Raw genomic sequence first — 18,207 nt, forward strand, 5'->3', positions numbered from 1 at the left:
ATATCCAGAAACTCACATGCATGCTCTCAGAATATTTTCTCTTCAACTCTCATTTCTATTCTCTAAATTTCTCCATGCACATGGACTTATGACCAAGAAACATAGCTATATATATCTTTACATGCTCCAGAACTGAAAAATAGCTCTTCCTGTTCTGTGTATAATAATACAATCTTGTAAAACATATGAAGTGCCTGATTTAAAGATACATATCCATTTGTGCACCAATAATTTTAGCCAGATGGATACAGGTGTGCCGATCACAATAGTCATGAGTCCATAGAGATTGAGGGAAAAAACTTAAAACTATCTTTATTCATAGATCCTATCTGTAGAAAATTTGAAGAAATCTATAAAAAGGCTACTAAAAGTAGTAAGTGACTTTTGCAAGTTTGCAAAATACAAGATCAATATACAGAAACAATTGGTTTTCTATACACTAGAAAAGGAAATATAAAATTAATATCTAAAATACGCCATTTAAATAGCATGAACAAGTACAAAACAAATACAGGTATATTTGTCAGGAGGTACACAAGATCTGTATACTGAAAGCTATAGACATTGCACAGGGAGATTAAAGAAGAACAATATAAGTGGAGAGATCTATCCCCTTATGGATCCGGAAACTCTATGTTGTTAAGATGTCTATTCTTACACAAATTGAACTACAAATTTAATGCAATGATGGTCAAAATCTCAGATTGCTTTCTGTAGAAATAAATAAGTTGATTTTAAAATTAGTATGGAAATTCAAAAGACCTAAAATAGCAAAAACAAATTAGAATAAGAAAATAAAATTTAGAACACCATCACTACTTACTTCAGGAAGTATTTTAAAGTTACTATAATCAGCAAGTATGGAATTAGCATAAAAATGCATACATAGATAAATGGTACCAAACAGAGTCCAGAAATGGACACATTCAAATTATCAAATTATCTCAGTTTTGACAGAGATCCCAAGGAATTAAATGGAGAAAGGATAAAGTTTTTGATAAACTGTGTTGTAGCTTTTGGATATTCATATGCCACAAAGAAAATGATAATCCTTAGCTCTCACTTTTAACCACATACAAAAATTATTGACATAAGACCTAAATGTAGTTGTTGAACGTATAAAACTTCTAAAAGAAAATATGGAGAAGAGGCTGAGTGGCTCAGTGGTTAAACATCTTACTTTTGATCTCAGCTCAGGTCATAATCTCATCGCTTGTGGGTTTGAGCCCTAAATCAGGCTCTGCACTGACAGCACGGAACCTGCTTGGGATCCTCTCTGTCCCTTTCTCCTTGCCCCTCCTCTCTTCTCTCTCTCTCTATCAAAAATAAACTTTATATATATATAATATATAACAATATAATAAACTTTTTAAATTGATAAAAGATTTGAAAGACACTTTGAAAATGTAAATATACTGGTAGCAAATACATGAAAACATCTTATCATTAGTTACAGAGAAATTTAAATTAAAATGACAATGAGACACCAATACATGTCCACAAATGGCAAAATTTAAAAGGATGCAGATTTAAACGATTGAAAATAAATTAACACGATCCACTATATCAACAAACAAAAGAAAAATCACATTTAGACCAATAGAGGGCATAATGGCTGAAAATGTGCCAAGGCATCGGTAGACACCAATCCCCAATGTTGTGATGGCAAGAGATTGCAATGACACTAAAAACATCCATCCAAAGCCATGTACAAGAAACAGAAGAAAGACCAGCGTGTATAAAGGGCAATGATAAAGAGGAGAATGATAGAAAATTGAATCAGGGACAGAAAAGGGGACGGGTTCATGTGGGGCCTCACTTGCCATGATAATGATTTTGAATTTTACCCCAAGTGAGGTGAGTAGCCATTGGAAAATACTGAGTAGGAGAGTGACATTATCTGGCACAGGGTAAGGGTTAATTTGTCTAAGAATGATATCCTGCAGGCTCACCTCCCAGAAAAAGAGCCGGCTTCTTAGAGGGCTCCGTGGAGACCGGCTATAGCCTCATGGTTAAAAAAAAAAATAATAATCCCAGCAAGACTTGGCTCAAAAGGCCCTCCTCTTCTTTCCAACCATTAGTGCTGAGGTGGCAAATCATGTCCTCACACAGCTGCAGCTATGGGCCCGCATCACTAGTCTCTCATCACTCCAGAAATTGGGCTTCTACACCTGTCACAGGAAGAATAGGGTCAGAGCCCAGGATTTTCCGTGCCTTTTAACTACTTTATCTCAGTCCCAGGTCCAGCCATTGGAAGCACTTCCATTAAAAGCCTCATCGCTCTGCCTATGACTTATGTCCATCCATATTAGATTACAATGCACTTTTTATAATGCACTGGGCAGCAAGGACCCCACATTCCTGCTATTGTTCTTGGCTCAAGTTTTTCTCAGTAAGAGCTGCTTGTAATTATCTTTTGTTTGCTAGACACTGGCTTAATTAAAAGAAAAAAACCCACTCCTGTTGCTATGTTAAGAACAGACTGTATGGCAGCAAGAACATAATTAGTGATATAAATTTGGAACTTGTTCCAAAAATCCAAGTGGGAGATGATTATGTAAGAAAACTTGTCAGATGCTAGGTTTATGTTGAAGCAGAACCAAGGATTTCCTGATTGACTGAATGTATAGTTTGGAAGAAAGAGGTCAGTTTTGATTCTAAGGTAAAGACACCAACAATCTGGGATAATTTAGGAAAAGGGGAGATTAGGACTACAGTAGGGTCTCACGAACTCAAGATAGTCAATAAAGCCAACCCTTTAATTTGGCAACAGCTTTTGACAAGTACTCTATTTCATTAAATGCCAATGTGTCCCACATATTAAACGTGTCAAGAATGCTCACCATCTCTCAGAACGTTGACAATGGTGATTATCATAGAGATTCAATAATTAAGAAATCCACGCTACACATGTATGCAGAGTCCATATTAACAGAAAAGCCAGCAGCATTGAATCAGGCACAAAGGAGTTTCTGCATCAAAAAAAGCATGTACTTGTCTATAATATTCTCTTCTTTTCACCTTCACGAGTATACTCCCTAAAGGTTGTTTATACTAAATATGCTACTTCCTTTCTTCCCATTTCCCTTGAAGCTTTGTGAATATGTCTATCAATGCTTGCCACTCAACTGAAAGTGATTCTCATCAAAGAAATTAACTTCTCTGAGAGATGCAGAAGGCATTTTTTTTTTTACAAATAGTTAATTGTCAAGTTGGTTTCCACGTAACACCCAGTGCTCATCCCCACAAGTGCCCTCCTCCATGCCCATCACCCCCCCCCCCCCCACACCCATCAGTCCTCAGTTTGTTCTCAGCATTCAAGAGTCTCTCATGGTTTGCCTCTCTCTCTCTCCCCCACTATTTCCCCCCTTCTTCTCCCCCATGGTCCTCCGTTAAGTTCCTCCTAATCTTTCTATACATGCAAACATATGGTATCTGTCCCAGAAGGCATTTTTGAATATAAGTTTGTTCCCCCCATGCCTTGGGCCTCCAAGAGAACCATTTCCTCTATCTTAAATTGATCTCTGTCCTTGACTTCTATAAATGAGGTCCTAATTTGTAGTAATCATTGACCTTTTTTTCCCTCAATCTCTATTACTCCCTTTCCACTGTGTTAATTTACAACCCAAATTTAATGATAACCAAGTCTGTATGAAATTTAGAAACATACATCAAATTGCATGTTTACTAAGTATCTCTATTTGTACCAAGTGTCAAAAATGGAAATTTTCATTCTCACACCAACTTATGACTAGTCCTAAGTTTTAAATTTTGAATAGCATAAACATCTATTTACTTAGCAAACCATATAACTTTGAAGTTTAAAAAATTTTCCCCTCTCCTTATTCCTTACCATCATTTCCTGGCGATTTTCTATTTATCTGTTAAATCCATACTTAATTTTATCACTATCATTTTCTCTCCCTGGATTTTAACTATATCCAGCATGGAGCTATGCTGAATACATTTTCACGGGATGAATGCAAAATGGAATAAATTATATTTTACTTAATATAATTTTAGACTTTATTTCACAGATCAAGATAATAGGTAAAGCTAGGAGTAGAGGTTCCTTAAGGTTTAGAGTCTAGCTTAAGTTACAACAGAAATGGCTAAAAGGTCTTTTTCTATCTTTAAGACAGATATGGTTTTTAAAAGGAGGAAAGAGCTGAAGAGCCTTTCTAGAGCAAGTTTAGAAACCATGTTTTAGTAACTTGGGTGTGTTGTTAAAGAAAGAAACTGGGAATAACTGAGAAACATATGAGATACTGAGAAAGAGGGAAAGCGGATTTGAGAAATTGTGTTCTTTGTTGTAAATTTAACTTTATCATACAAGCTGCTGGTATGTTCTTAGAAACTATTGGAAATACTTAAAATTGCCTGGTGATTCTTTTTAATTCCACTCTGGTATGTCTTTGAGTGCTACATCGGATCCAGGTAGAACCACAAAATAGTCCCAAGATTTATTCAGTTTACAGATGAGTGAATGGAAATTCTTCCAGATCATATTTATGATTCTAGTCTTGACATTTTTGAAATCAATTTTGACAATGCAGTCAGACTGGTACTTTTTCAGCCCTAACCTAGCCAACTTAATTCTCTGCTTAAAAATCTTTGGTAGCTTCATTTTTTAGAATAAAATCCTTACCACCATCATGATATCATTATCTACTCCCTACTTATGTCTTCTTCTTTTCTTTTGAGATGGCCCCCTTTCCAGCATATCTCTTTCTGTCTCCCCCACAAATAAACTGAGGGGTTTTTTTGTACTTTCTAAATACTTTTTAAATGTTCTCTTTAGTTTCTAATAATGTATACACTATGTTCTTTAATCATTCAATTTTGAATATCTTCATCCTACCCACTTCTCCCTGCCAAATCTGGCTCTACTTACCCTTTATAACTGTATTTACATTAGACTTCTTCCATCTCATTGACCAATTCCTTACACAAACCTTGCTACAACTAGTTTAGACATCTCTACTCTGTGTTCTGATAGGGTAAGATAATCCTAACAGAGGACAATAATTATGCCAATCATTCCTTCTTTATACTGGCAGTACTTTGAATATATTTGATTATGTATATTATGTTATAATTACAGCCATATTAATATTATAACCTCAGAGCCTAGCCTGGTGATATGATCTGAATGTCTGTGTCCTCTCCAAATTGTAACCTTAATGTCGAATGTGGTAGTACTAGAAGATGGGACTTTTGAGGATTGAGCCCTCATAAATGGTATTAGTGTCCTTACAAAAGACACACCACAGAGCTTCCTAGTTCTTTCCGCCATATGAGGACGTATCCATGTCAGCAGTCTGTAACCCAGAAGAGGGTTTTCACAAGAACATGACCATGCTGGAACACTGATCTTTGATTTTTAACTTCTAGAACTGTGCGAAATAAATTTCTGTTGTTAATAAGCCACCCAGTCTGTGGCATTTTGCTATAGCAATCTGAATGGATGAAGGTACCCAAAGATGCCTTAATAACCATGTAATAAATATTTGCTTAACAAGGACATGATATAATATTTCAAATTTACAAAAATTTACTATAAAATTACAAAAATAAAATGCCAATTATATTTGTAATCCATGTATTTATTTCTAATGTAATGTCCAAGAAAAAAGTCAAGATGACTGCCACTATAAGATATAAGAAACAAGTATATATGGAGAAAAGAAAAAAGTGAGAAGAAATTCTTAATAACTATGTTGAAAATTTACATGTATGCACTATATGTTTTCCAATATACCTAGGTTCATATGGAAATGATTTCCATTTGATGGAAAAAGTTGAGAATACTACATGTAGTAAAAATGTAAAGGCAGCATCCATCTCAAAGTGAATCTTTTTTTATTGAAAAAGTTTGTTAATATATTCTGTGTGAGTCTTTGCTTGATTCTTAACTCACTAAAGCTTGTACTTTATCTTCTCTCCAATGATATGGTATTTGACTCAGTGTAAAGACTTGTGATCATTTATTTGATTGCAACCATCTGCTCCCTAAAAGTCATTTATCTCTCTCAGGATTTGGAATGATATCTACAGATTCCTAGGGTGCCCTCATTCTTTTCCCTTGAGGGAAATTACTTTGTCTTGATTGCCTGTTTCTTTTTTATTCGTTCCTGAGTTTTGTCCTAAATCAACCCTGTCCATTGGGAGTTCAAAGGCAGCAATTATAAAGCTTGAGTCTAGGAATTACCAGTGACTGCCTATCAGAGAAAATGAATGTGTGTGTTCAGGTGCCCCTTGGGAATTTTCATGACATTCATGCCTTCACATTTCCATGCAAAAGCGATAGCATACAGAAAAATCAAAACACTTAGTATAACATGATTTTCTCTAGATAAAATATGGAGTTTATAAGAAGAAATCTGAGAATTTACCTTAATGGGCAGATAGTTCGTGCCCAGTACTATGCAACGTAATTTGCTTTTTAATCTATTGAATTCTCAAAACAAATCAATGAGTTAGGCATTCCTTTAGCTGTTTTTATAGTAAGAAAATTGAGGATAACCGATTTGCCTCCGGAGGTCCACTTACCTAGTGGCAGAGCTGAATTCAAACACAGGTCTGAAAAACTTCAAAATGCAATCTTTCATAAGACGCTCTTTACTTCATATAAGCATATAATAGCATTAGCATTAGTATACTTTATATTTGGTTTGTATTTTTAAGTTTATTTATTTACCTTGAGAGAGAGAGAAAGAGAGTGTGCATGGACAGGAGAAGGAAGGAGGGGGAGTGAGTGAGAGAGAGAATCCCAAGCACACTCCCCACTGTCAACACAGGGGCCAATTTGGGGCTTGATCCCATGAACTATGAGATCATGGCCTGAGCTGAAACCAAAAGTTGGATGTTCAACTGACTGAGTCACCGGGTCCCCTAAACTTGGTCTTTTAAGTTCTCTTTCAAGTTCATAATTTATAAATCTTATGAATGTCAGAGTATGTGTAGGGAGAGTACTAGACATGGCTTTGCATTTCAAGGTGTTTATAGTCTAGTGGGGAAGACAACACATGAAACAGTATAAAACATTTAATTTAAAAAGATGTAATGAGGGTCACCTGGGTGGTTCAGTCAGTTAAATATCAGACTCTCAATCTCAGATCAGGTCTTTACCTAAGGGTCTTGATTTCAAGCCCTTCGTTGTGCTCCATGGTGGTCATGGAGCATCCTTGAAAAAAAAAATGTAATGAAAATCTGAAGACACAAACCTTTTTCTGTTTTTTGTCTGTTTGTTTGTTTATGGGACTTTTTGTTTTGTTTTACTGTGTGTTTGTTTATTTTTATTTTTGTTTTTTAGTTTTTAAGGTTGGAGGATAATCCCATCCAGTTACTCCTTGCAAGCACTGAAATTCATTATTAGCACTGAAATCAAGCAGTATTTTCTTCCAACTTCCAACTTTGTTTATCCTTTTAAACATGGTTTGGCTCCTCTGTGTCACTAATTTTTCTATATTCTCTTATAATCACCTGATAATTTCTAAAACGTTCCTGATGGAATGAATTATAGATGGAATTGTTTGGAAACTATAGATCAATCTCTAATTAAATTACATTTTGAAAATATTGAGCCTTCCAATTTGTAAACACAATAAATCTCAGCATTTGTTTAGTTTTCCTTTTGTATCTGTCAGCAATTTTCAGAGGTTTTGTGAAGAAGTCTTGCATATCTCTTACCCTTAAGTATTCTATGTTGTGAGCACCATCATCTGTTAACTTACATATTATACTTTTTTCCTTCCAGCACCGAAAACCGTAATGGATTTTTTTTATTATTATTGTTAAAGAACTTGGTCATTTTTGAGAATCTAAAATTATGATATTAGTAATTAAATGTCATTTGAATATCACTGACACATAATAGTCTACATTTCAGTCCTTCAACAAACCATGAGCCAGTCTTATAAGATGTTATTTTCATTTGCTCAGTTAAAACATAGGAATAAAAAGCATGGTAGGCATCATTTATTGAACACATACAATACACTTGATAGTTAGGTCTTAAGGTTGTGCTTCAACAAGGTTATTTAATTCATTGAATAGTTAAAGAAGTCTTATGGATTTCTTAGAATTTTCTCTGTAGACAACTATGCAATCTACTTTTTTCTCACGGTGACTAGGACAACCAGTATAAGATTGAGTAAAAATGTGAGTAAATTGAGTGAGTAAATTTGAGTAAAAATATTTCATATTTTTCACCGGGGAAACCGTGTGGGATTGGAGCTACCACTGTGGGAATTTTGATGATGAGTTCATTTCTCTAATAGATACAGAACTATTTAAATTTTGTATCCAACTTTGTTAAATTATAGTTTTTAGGAAATTCATCCATTTCATAGAAGTTGTCACAAGTATGGCAACAAAAATCACTTTCTTTCCTTTGAATGTCATTAGGATCTGTAGTAATAACATTCCTATTTTTCTTTTTTGAGAGAGAGAGAGAGAGAGAGAGAGAGAGGCAGATCATGAGCCGGGGAAGAATAGACAGAAAGGGAAACACAGAATCTGAAGCAGGTTCCAGGCTCTGAGTTGTCAGCACAGAGCCCAGTGTGGGACTCAAGCTCAGGTACAACGGGATCATGACCTGAGCTGAAACCAAAAGCTGGATGCTTAACAGGCTGAGCTACCCAGGTACCCCTCTTTTGTTTTTCTTAATCTATTTAAGGATCTATCAATTTTGCTCAACTTCAAGAACCAGGTGTTTACTAGTTTTATTTTCTCCTGTTGCCTGTTTCCTATTCTGTTAATATTTGTTCTCATCTTTATTGACTACTTTCTTCTACTTTTTTTTTTTTAGTATAGTTGACACACAACGTTACATTAGTTTCAAGTGTACAACTTGGTGATCTGACACGTTTATGCATTATGCTATGTTCATGAGTATAGTTTGCCTTCTGTTCCATTACATCACTATTGCTTTATCATTGACGGTATTCATTATGCTCTACTTTTTATTCCTGTGACTTATTCATTCTGTAACTGGAGGCCTGTATCTCTCTCTCCCCTTCATCCATTTATCCCATCCCCCCAACACTCCCCTTCCCTCTGGCAACCATCATTTTGATCTCTGTATTTATAATCCGATTCTGCTTTTTGCCTGTTTGGTTATTCTTTTTTTTCGTTTTTTTTTTTTTTTTCAGATTCCATTTAAGAGGGAAATCATATAGAGTTTGTCTTTCTCAGCCTGACATATTTCACTTAACATACCCTCTAGGCCCATCCATGTCGTCTCAAATGGCACAATCTCATCTTTTTTATGCCTGAGTAAAATCCCATTTATGTATAAATCATATTTTCTGTATCCACTCATCTATTGATGGATACTTAGGTTACTTCCATGTTTTCTACTTCTTCTGGGTTGAGTTTGGTCTTTTATTTCTAACTTCCCAAAGTGGAACTTATATGACTAATTTTAGACCTTCACTATGTTATTATTTATTATTATGCTATTATTTGCTAATTTAAGTATTTCTATGTCTAAATTTCCCTCAATAAACTGTCTTAGTGGCTTCACAGAATTTAGATTATATTTAAAATTTCATACATTTTGAAATATTTTCTAATTTCTTTATGATGTTTTCTTTATACCATGGTTTATGGAGGAGTATATCATTTTCACCTCAAATATTTTTTCTTTTCCTAGATATCTCATTATTATTACTTTCTAATTTAATTCTTCTCAATCAAAAGAAATACATTATATATAACTTCAAAAGCACTAAGAGTATTTCAACTGTTTTTATGACTAACTTATGATCCTTCCAGTGGATGTTTCATTTTACTTGAATGTGTGTATTAACAAGTTTGCAGTAAAATTCAACAATGTCAGTGTGGTCCATTGGGTGATAGTTGTTCATTCTCTATCTCTCTCTAGATTTTCTGTGTACTCATTTTATCAATTACTTAGAAGGGTTGAAATCTTCAAGTTTGTGGCCCTGTCTCTTTCTCTTAATTCCATCAGTTTTTGATTCATGCATTTTGTGGCTCCCCCATTAGATGCATGCATTTTTAGGATTAACTTCTTGAGGAGTTAATTTCAGTATAAAATGTATTTCACTGTCCATTGTAATATAACCTTTTTTCTGATGTCTATTTGTTTCCATACTAAGAATCATTCTTATGATATGGTATATCTTTACTCACATTTTAATATTAAAATGTTTAAATGATAAAGCTTTTTTAATTTCCCCACATATGTATTTTTTCCATTGCTTTTCATACTTTTCTAGAGATCCAAGTTTATATTTGGCATCATTTTTTTCAGCCTGTAAATAGCTTTTTAGCATGTGTTCTATTACATGCCTGCTACCAACCGATTTTGTTAGAAAAGTCTGTTCAATCTTTGTTTTTGAAATATTATTATGTTAGGCATAGATTTTAGATGTCCTCCCTTCTCCTCTTTAAGCATACTAAGAACGTTATTTAATTTTCTTTTGGCTAGCATTTTTTCTGAGAATGGTTGTCATTATTTTCCCCTTTTGTTATATCCCCCCTAACATGTGCTTTTAGTATTTCCTCTTTATCAGTGTTTTTCTACAGTTTGGTTATGATGGTTTGCTATAGGTTTTATTAAAAAATGAAAATTTTCCAAACATTTTTTTCTAGATCTGTTTCTAATGACTAATTTTTCCTGATTGTGGGACATGCCTTCCTCTATGGTACATTTGGATTCTTGCTTGGCATACTGAATCTTAGATTATTAAGCATATGAATGTTATCACCTTTCTCTAAACTCTATTGAGTCTTGTGCCCTGAGGAAATCAATATAATTGCAGATCAGCTTGGTCATTTTAAGGCCTCCTTGACCTTATTCCTAAGGCATCTCCTTCTTTAGTCCCTCCTGATTCTCTCCAATATCATCAATCTATCTCCACTCTGATGAACTGAGGCTCAAACCATGCATGCTTTGCTGGGTTTGCAGCTTACAGCAACCTGTAATTATTTACCTAATATCATACCTAATGTTTACCCTTCATATGTGCACATGAATATTCAGGAAAACAGTGAGTATTGGGAGTGCTTCTCTGCTTATCTTCTTTCTGATTGTCTGCCTCTCAAATTCTATATCTCCTAAATCCCCAATCCTTAATAGCTGTATCTTCAACTCAGTGAGATATATACACTCTTTTGATTCCTCAGCCCTATTCTAACAAAAGTCTACAGGCAGAAAGCCTGAATCAGCTACAGGCTCACATGTTTCTTTCCTTTCCTTAGAGTTTACAGCCCTGAACTGCCTATTTTCCAAAGTCAAAAAGTATCAACACAAGTTATTCTACTAAGGACAGAAGTTGAAATCTCTAGAAATGCTTTAAAAAAAACCTTAGTAACCCATCAGAACTTACAAAACTTGTATTTCATGGATTCTCAAATAAGGTTATTGAATTATATTCACCATAAAAATGAGCATATTTAAAGCTTTTACAAATATATATTTTCTAATATATATCCAATGTTTCCTAATATATAATCATCTTAGAAAATGAGCTTCACTTTTATCTAAGTATTGCAAAAGACCTAATGTAACATTCATTTTGATTGACCATCCATCAAATGTAGGCCTATCATAGTTGTTGAGGAGATCGTTCAAAGTTCATACACTATGAAATGTTGAATTCAAATTATTAAAGTACAGCCTAATTATATCTAATTTTATAATGAGAAATAAACTTTTCTAATGGCATGGTATAGTATTTATTTTCATATGCCAGTGTATGTGTGGAGAAAATGTATTGATTCACAGAAATATTAAAGCAGATTGTTTTCTTTGCTATTCTCAAATTCAACACTTATTTAAATTACAGACTTTGCAAATACTTTTCATATAATTTAGATAGGTTTTCTCAGAAATTTTCATATGATTAATATAATTTAAAATACATGCATATCAAGTTGTTTCCTTTTACCAGAATTGTTCAAAATTCCAAACTTTGTCTGTATCTCAAATATTGAGAAAATCTGACCATAGAGTTCCTTTCAATTTAAAAACATTCTCTCTATAATGAGAGCAGGGAAGGGAAAAATGGCATAAATATTTAAATGTTCTTCAGAGAAAGCTCTGAAATTATGCTTTTTTTTTTCATTTTCAAAGAGTGAACTATATTGCCATGTACTCTCAACTAATAAATGTGTTTAGTTATACAAGATACACTCAAAGGAAACAATTTGACTTTCTCTTGCTTCTTGCCATTAAGTTATGCTTTTGAGATTTACAGATGAAACTGCTAACATGTCTTTCTCTATAACACTCTGTACAGAAACACACACACACACACACACACACACACAGATGTGCTTTAGTTTATTTCTTAATGACTTCCTGGAGCACTGTATATCAAATTACACTTGTTTATCTAAGGGGAGAGAAAGTAATAATGCATCATTCATTAGATATTTTCCCTCTTTGCATTAGTCCTACTAGACACTAATGATTCATCTTATTCAGTGGTGCCTCTTTTATATTAAAATATTATAAACCTCAAAGTATGTCTGTAATTAAATCCTTAATATTAAAAAAAAGTCTTGGTTAGTCAATGCTTCCAATACTGTAAATATTTCTTTATTTCAAATGAGCTGGATAATCTCAGCAGAATTTTAGTCAATGACAAAGAAGATGCTTTGTAAAGCTGACCGTGGCATAGTAATTACGAAGCAGCTGAAATCCCCAAATTCCTTGGCAATTTTCAAGAATATGCTTGTTCAAAGGATGATTTTAGGAGAAACCAGCGAATATGTCCTCTAATTTTATTTTAACTTGGTCTAGTCATGACATTTCATCTCATCAACAGTGAGACCACATTCCCCAAAAAGTGGTTGCTGAATGCTCTTAACAACATTATGATTACTAGAGATGGAATTGAAATTCCTGGAATATGTGAGAGCTTCAATTTCTTTCAAGGTCAAATTGTCAGTGTCACTAAGATGTGGGGTATACTCTTCCAAATGAGGAGTGTACATCTGGCAGCACTAATAACCATTAGAGCTAAACATGTAAATAAAATAAATGTTATTTTAAACTCTATGTATATTCTTTATTCTTTACCTCTTCCCAGATACATTTCCATAACCTTACGGCAGTTATTCACTAGTTTTCTATATAACTTTCAGGATCTGAGGCTAACCTATGAATAATAAGTTTGCGGCACAGAAACTTACAGGTCTGTGGGGTACTGGTGAGAATTCATGTATTATGTCTGAAATCTGATAATCAATCCATTCTTAAGTAAGGTATTATATATACAGATGGACACATATAGAGACCTGAACCAAATGTTAAGATATATTGAGATTATGCTAGTCTCTTTTGGAAGACCAGACAGATTCCTATACAAACTGAATCTATTGTCTTGCTCAGCCTAACAAAGAAAGCATCTCAGTGTGAATATTGCAGAATAATGTCCACTATATATCTTGCTTGATTTACTGTGCTTGTTAAAAGAACAGTTTACATCTATTTATTAGAGTAGCATTAAAATCTCCAAGGCCTTAGGAAATCACTATATGTGATGCTTTCAACCCCTTACTCCCAGATACTCCCACATACCCATAAAGGTCCTTCCAATACACTTTTGAAGTGTTAAAATTGATATAAGACATCTTGAAGAGTGTGCATATGTGTGTGATCATATGCCTGTGCATGAGAGGGACCAATGTGAGGGAGTAATGTGTGAGAATAAGAGAGATCTCACCTGATTGAGAACATTATAGAGAGGGAGTTTGATAATTATGGTTTCAATTCTGACACATAAAACATTTGAGTTGTGTCTCTCTTATCCTTATAGAAAGAAAAAACTGAACTAAAAATTAGTGAATTTTCTTGGACTCATCAGATAACTCAAGACAGAGAAATTGGTCATCCCCGAATCAAAACAGATAACTGTGAGTCACAGCAGTGATCTGCTTACTAGGAGCAGAAGCCACAAGAACATTGAACAGGTAGGACATTTAAATGTAATTTTGGATAGGGGCACCTGAGTGGCTCAACTGAGTGTCTGACATGGCTCAGGTCATAATCTTGCAGTTTGTGAGTTTGAGTCCCGCATCAGGCTCTGTGCTGACAGCTCGGAGTCTGGAGCCTGTTTCAGGTTCTGTGTCTATCTCTCTCCCTCCCCTGCTCATGCTCTGTCTCTCTCTCTCAAAAATAAATAAACATTAAATATAATAATATCTGTCCTTCTCGCCTGAGTTATTTCACTCAGCATAACACCCTCAAGTTCCATCTATGTTGCTACACATGGCCAGATTTCATTCTTTCTCATTGTCATGTAGTATTCCATTGTATAGATGAATCACATCTTCTTGATCCATTCGTCCGTTGATGGACACTAAGTTTCTTTCCATGTTTTGTCTATTGTTGAGAGTGCTGCTACGAACATTGGGGCACATATAGGTGGATTAGGAGGAAGTTAACGGAGGACCATGCTGGAAAAGAAGGGGAAAAATAGTTGGGGAGAGGGAGGGAGGCAAACCGTGAGAGTCTCTTGAATGCTGAGAACAAACTGAGGGCTGATGGGAGTGGGGGAGAGGGGAAGGGGGGTGTTGGGAATGGGGGAAGGCACTTGTGGGGATGAGCACTGGGTGTTATATGTAAACCAACTTGACAATAAACTATTTAAGAAAAAAATAAAATAAAAAAATAAAAAAAGAATAATAATAAATGGAATTTTAGATTTTGTTAGAGTCTGAGTAAGACTGGTACAAGAGCGAACTCCTGGTGGCCAGTCTTAGGTCCACTAAGGCCCTAAGTTTGTAGATTTTGCCTCAAGGAACTCAGTGGGTTCTCACAGTGAAGACCCTGAAAGATAATATCATGGCTCTGGCAGGGGGGGAAGAAAATTAATCATGTCAAGTACAACCAGAACACTCCTCAAAACAGAGACCTATTCTCCAAAGAAAAAGGCTTTAACAGTGTCTTATTATACCTGGAAGATTATTTACCTGATTCATGTCCCCACCTGCCTTTCTGTCTAACCTTAGGAGACAGACAGGGGTTTGCCACTTTGACTTGTGAGTCAAACTGCATACTAAAAATATCTATAAACTATAATATCTTTGTCGGATTCCTAACTCTTAAAATTTCTAAAACCTGGACATTTACATAGAAACCCAATGTTATTCATTTTAGTCTTAATAATTTTTTTTATTTTTTTTAAAGTTTATTTATTTTGAAAGACAGAGAGAGCAGAGGAGGGGCAGAGAGAGAGGGAGAAAGAGAATCCTAGGCAGGCTCTGTGTGGTCAGCACAGAGACCAAAGTGGAGCTCAAACTCACAAACCGTGAGATCCTGACCTGAGCTGAAACCAAAAGTGGGATGCTTCACCAACTGAGCCATCCAGGCGCCCCCTTAATAAAATGTTTTTAAAATGAAATAATATAGACTGTGTACAGAGCTAAAGTGGAAAAAAAAAAAACCCTCTGTGCTTAATTTAGCTCAGTCTCCAGATATACATTTTCCAATACAGTAGCCACGAGCCACATATGGGTATTGAATATTTGAGAGGTATCTAGCTGAAATTGAGATAAATTGTAAATAAAAAATAAGTACTAGACTACAAAGACTTAGTAAAAAAATGCATACATATATACATATATATACACATATATATAATGGACATTTATTTTATATTGATCACATATTGAAGTAATGATATTTTGGATATATTGTGTTGAATAATATTAAAATTAAAATTAATATCATTCTTTAAATATAGTAGAATACTGAATAATACATTTGATTTAGCTCTCATTATATTTCTTTTGGACAGCTGGTCCAGAAGGATATAACACAAAACTCTTCATCAGCCTTACTTTCATGAGTAATATAGTAATGGCTCATCTGATGACTTATAATAAAATGCGATAAACTCACTCAAAATGCTTTTTAGCTTAATGACATCATTTTACTGATTTTTTTCAACAAACTGAATTTTTCTCTGAGTTTTGGCATTGAAAAGACACAAGTCAGAAAACACCATTGTGAAGTTGACAGAATTTTAATTCAGAAGCAGGCTGCATGAATGTTGACTGGAATAATAATTTTTTGAATTTTCAGCTTTGGCTACACCAATAGATAACGATCATTAAATGTAAAAGACTGAAACATTTATCAAAATTAGTACAGCTGGTAATTTCCATTTCATTAAAATTTATATGCGTTTTCATTTGTAAAGTTTCTTCAACTATCTGAGATCCATGAAACCTTTCAAAGTTCACAGATGAATATCATGAACTCAGTGAAATTTTATGGAACATTTTGTAGATTTGTTCATTTTTCTATTCTGGAGAGAAGAGTCACAGACTTCATCAGTTTTCTAAATGACTCAATGATACAAAAACTTTCATTTCCTACTTTAGAACAAGTTTAATTTCTTTCTAGTACTGTGACTTTTTTTTGGTTGAGAAAAAGACTAGCATAAATTTCTTCAGTTTAGTCTGTGCTAATACATTTTTTGGGGTTTTAAGAAATTAGCCAGAAATGTTGAGAGACTGTAGACCCTAGGAGTGGAGGGTGAGGAACTACATTTTAATCTGAAAAAGATAGCAATTTTATATGGTTTAAATCATACTTGACACATCCTATATACCTGCTCTCTGTAGTAGAAGAGTTAAAACCTTCATAAAGAGCAGTTGATATAAAAGAAACCTGCATGCACTGGGTTGGGAATGTAAACTGGTGCAGCCACTGTGGAAGGCAGCATGGAGATTCCTCAAAGAATTACAAATAAAACTACCCTATGATCCAGTAATTATATTAGTAGGTATTTACCTAAAGAATACAAAAATACTGATTTGAAAAGATATTTGCACCCCTATGTTTATTGAAACATATTTATAATAGCCAAGTTATTTATGTATATATAATTCTGACTATATATATGGTCTCTCTCTATATATATATAGTCTATATATATATATATAGTCAGAAAAGAAAATTCCATATGGTTTCACTCATATATGGAATTTAAGAAACAAAACAAACAAAGGCGAGAGAAAGAGAGAGAGAGAGAGACAGACAAACCCAAAACAGATTCTTAACTATAGAGAACAAACTGATGATTACCAGAGAGAGGTGAGTTGGGGGATGGGTGAAATAAGGGAAGGAGATTAAAGAGTACATTCATCATGATGAGCACTGAGTCGTGTATAGCGTTGTCAAATCACTATATTGCACACCTGAAACTAATATAACACTGTATGTTAACTATACTGGAATTAAAATTTAAACACTTATTTAAAAAAGGAGAAGCTGATGTCTAAGTTGTCAAAATTTACGTAAATTAATTTTGTATGAGGGAAATCATCAAATTTTATCCAAAAGAAGCTTCCTTTTTGGTATTCTCAGATATCATTAACTTCACAAGCACACAAAGGAATATAGAGCAAAATATCCCTGAGGCTCTATAAGAATAAAAACAAGCAACTCTCCACCCCACCCCTGCAAGTGTTAGCATATGAATCAGGATTTTCCTATCACAAGAGACAGCTTTGCTTTGGAGAACACTAATCTCATAAAGTTACCTCCAAACTTAGTATAGTCTGAAAACACAAAAAGGCAGAAAGTCTTCAAAAAGCTGAACCACTTTTTTAAAAAAATAAAAGCTCATGGTTTTATTTGCCCTTATATCTATGTCAACATAATAAAACAGTCAATGCTCAGCCCAGCAATTTCAAAAATTTGAACCTTGAATATATGTGTATTGGTAAATAACAGATTATTTGAGTTTCTGAAGTATTCTCACCATGTAACAATAACTCAAAATACTGCAAGGTTGGAGGCAAGCAGCTACTGACTACACGAGATATAATTTATGCAATGCAGGGAGTCACCTGAATCTTGTGGCACTAACAACTCAGGGCACCAGTCTGGGCTAGGGTAGAGCCCAGAAGAGTCATGGCCAGGAGACGCCACTAACATACTGCATCACCTGTAGATCAGGAAAGTCTAGAAGAGAGACACCAGAAGACTCGGAACAATGGATATGTACTCTACCTTATACATGTTCTTGGTACCTAGCAATCTCTACAGGAAAGCCATAAACATGGACCATAAATCAAAAGTTGACATTATTTCAGTGGCTTAAAGGCTATTTTCATAATGATACTAATATGTTTTGTGTTTGTTTCAGTGCCATTCTCTTACAAATGTAGAGTGGAGTTTGTAGAGGTGGCATGAGGTATGATATATAAATAAAGTAC

Source organism: Hyaena hyaena, unplaced genomic scaffold (assembly GCF_003009895.1).
Source record: "Hyaena hyaena isolate Hyena2069 unplaced genomic scaffold, ASM300989v1 scaffold_485, whole genome shotgun sequence".
Classification (NCBI taxonomy): domain Eukaryota; kingdom Metazoa; phylum Chordata; class Mammalia; order Carnivora; family Hyaenidae; genus Hyaena; species Hyaena hyaena.